This window comes from Octodon degus, unplaced genomic scaffold (genome assembly GCF_000260255.1).
Source record: "Octodon degus isolate 3935 unplaced genomic scaffold, OctDeg1.0 scaffold00163, whole genome shotgun sequence".
NCBI lineage: Eukaryota > Metazoa > Chordata > Mammalia > Rodentia > Octodontidae > Octodon > Octodon degus.
The window spans coordinates 531,981-535,366 of record NW_004524739.1 but is presented as its reverse complement, the minus strand read 5'-3'; positions in this window follow the sequence as shown (position 1 = coordinate 535,366).

Here is a 3,386-nt window from a genome sequence, read left to right as displayed (position 1 = left end):
TTGTCAAAATTATGTAGGTTTACAAGCTTAGAAAACAGTTAAAAGGGCCAGTGAGATAGCTCAGCGGACTAAGCACCTGCTTAGGCAAGCTCAGGGAACAGAGTTTGATCCCAGACACCACATACAGAGCTGGCCCCGCCCCAGGGTGTGTTGGCACATGCCTGTAATACCAGCGTTAGAGAGGCTGAGATAGGAGGATCACTAGGAGTCTGAGCTGCTCAGTGAGACCCTGAACTAAATACATTAAAATAAATAAGTAATAAAAACATTTCTATGTTCATAACCATTTCCTTTTTCTTTTTATATATTTGGTATGGGGTCTTACTGCGCAGCTTGGATTTGTAGTGATCTTCCTGTTTTCAGCCTCCCTAGCACTAGGATTACACCACTCCTGGACCTGGGGTTGGGGCTGGTGCAGCATTTGATGCCAGGGATCGAACCCTGGTCCCTGTGCTTGCCTAAGCAGGCGCTTAGTCCACTGAGCTATCTCATCAGCCCAGAAATGTTTTTGAAAGTGTGGGAAAGGTTTGTAGGGTGGGGAAGATAACTCAGTGGTCTAAAGCGCCTGTTTAGGCAAGCTTAAGAAAGCGAGCAGGGACTGCGGTTCAATCTCTGGCACCACATGCCATGTCAGCCCTGCCCCCAGGGTTGGCTGATGTGGTCACTAAACATATACATACATACATACATACATACATACATACATATATATTGTTTAAGGGCTGGCCAGCTAGCTCAGCGGACTAAAGCACCTGCTTAGGCAGAGCACAGTGGCTGCGGTTCGATCCCCTGCGTGTGGTGCTGCCCCTACACCTGGGGCGTGCTGAGACATTGATTTAGAGTGGGCGTGGTGGCGTGTGCCTGTAATCCCAGTGCTTAATCCCAGCACTTGGGAGGTTGAAAACAGGAGAATCACTACGAGTCTGATCTACATAGTGAGACTCTGTACTAAATACAAAAAAAAAAAAAAAAAAAAAGTGTGGGAAGGGCTAATAGAACTTTAAAATATATAGAATACTAAAAATATAACGTCATGGGGCCAGGGAGATGGCTCAGTGGAATAAGCGCTTCCCTGGCAAGTGCAAGGGCCTGAGTTCAATCCCTGGTTCCGCCTAAAATAAAATAACTTTGCCTCTTTTCATTTATCACGGTGGCATCTGGAAGTAACCTCTGAGATAAGTGAGTGACCACTGTATTATGAAAATAAAGGTGCATGACTCAGGAGGTACGTAATTAAAGACGCTGACGCTGAAGTTTTTTACTTTGCTCTCCTTAGACCACATTGTCTCTGGGGGAATTAGATGTCATCTTTAAAACCTATGGCAAAGCAACTTGTGCTGAGGTCCGTAAGGCAAACAAATGAGGTCTCCACTCCAGCGCTGGGAATAGGTCATCCTGGAGCTGGATCTTCTCATAAATGTTTGCTATTGTCTTAAGCTGTTACCTGCAAAAAAAAAAAAAAAAAAAAAAAGAGCTACTTATCTTTATTAGGGATGGGGAGATAGCTCAGTAGAATAAGCGCTTGCTGGCTAGTGCAGGGGTCTGAGTTCAATCCCCAGTTCCGGGAAAAAAAAAGAGAGCTATTTGTCTTAAGCTGTTAAATTTTGGGGCAACATTGTCACATACAGTATAATATGCTATGTTGACTGTGCTTGCCTATTACCTTAGCACTCCAGGATGCTTGGAAAGAGGAACTGCAAGTGCAACTTCAGCCTGGGAAACTTAGCAACCTAGTGAGAACCTGTCTAAAAATGAAAATAAAAAGAGCTGTTGATGCAGCTCAGTGCAAAGGCCCTAGGTTCCACCTCCAATGCCGCAAACAAACAGAACCCCAAAATATTATGCTCAGGCCAGGAAGATGACTCAGTAGAATGAGTGCTTCCCTGGGAAGAGCAAGAGTCTGAGTTCAATCCCCAGTTCCGCAAAAAAAAAAAAAAAAAAAATTATGCCAAGTGTTTTTTCTATATCCAAGTTCTCTGTTGTCTTTCAGTAAGCTTTGTTTTTCTCTTAACATTTAAAAGATCTAATTTGAGACTGGGGATGTAGCTCAACAGTGGAGTGCTCGCTTAGCATGTGTGAGATCCAGAACTATAAAAAAATGACAACAAAAGCAAATAGAAGCCGGCTGTGGTGGTGCACACTTGTAATAATCCCAGCACATGGGAGGCTGAGGCAGGAGGTTCATTGCAAGTTTGAGACCGTCCTGAGCTTAATTAAGGCCAGCCTGGACTGCATAATGAGACCCTGTCTAAAAAAGACCAGAAAAAAAAAATGCAAACAAATAACTAATCCTATATCTTTTCATTTCTGTCCATATCCAATGAGGCAGAAACTATATGTAGTTTTTCATCATGTGAAACTCCCAGTATTCAAGAAAGATTCAAATGCTTTTTAGTAGGGGCTGGTGAGATGGCTCAGTGGTCTAAAGCACCTACTTAGCAAAAGCTTAGCAAAGCACAGGGACCACGGTTCAATCCCCCAGCACCACATGCCGGCCGGCCCCACCCCCTGGTGGGCTGAGCTGGCCACACACACACACACACACACACACTAAATAAATAAAAATTTTAAAAAAATGCTTTTTAGTAGATACCTAGTAAGAAAACAAACAAACAAACAAAAAAATCCTAAACCCAGCAGAAATTTGCTACCAATGTATTGTATCCCTAAAATGGGCATGGTGGTGCATGCTTGTAATACTAGCATTTGGGAGGCTGAAGCAGGGGGATTGCCATGAGTTCAAGGCCAGCCTGGACTACAGAGTGAAACCCGGTCTCAAAAAAGCTCAGTGGAATAAGTGCTTCCCTGGCAAGCACAAGGGCCTGAGTTCGATCCCCGGTTCAAAAAAAAAAAGCAGTCATAGGGCTGGGGAGATAGCTCAGTAGAATAAGCACTTGCCTGGCAAATGCAAGGTCCTGAGCTCAATCCCTAGTACTGAAAAAAAAAAAAAAAAAAAGCAATCATATATTTTATACCCCTGAAATATGTAGTGATATATTTCTCTAAATTATCCTTTGTATAGAATTAAGACATTTATGTGGCTCCACTGTAGTACTTACCACACCTAATAATAATAATAATAATAGTGGTAGTGGCAATGATAGTAACAGTAATAATAGACAGTCTGTGAGTTCCTTCAGGGCAAGACCTTTGGATTTCCAGCATTTGCAAGTGTCTACCACTAATATTTCATATGCTTATATTTTACATACTTATTGAGTAATAAATTAAGAGAGCTAAACAAGGAAAGTAGCAGCGGTAGTCCCTTTGTGGTTCCAATTTAGCATGGAAGTACATGAGATATACACATTCAGAGACAACCAATCCCAGTTCACACTGAACTAGTGAATGTAGAGATATCAGGCGCCCATTCTGCACGCTAAAAG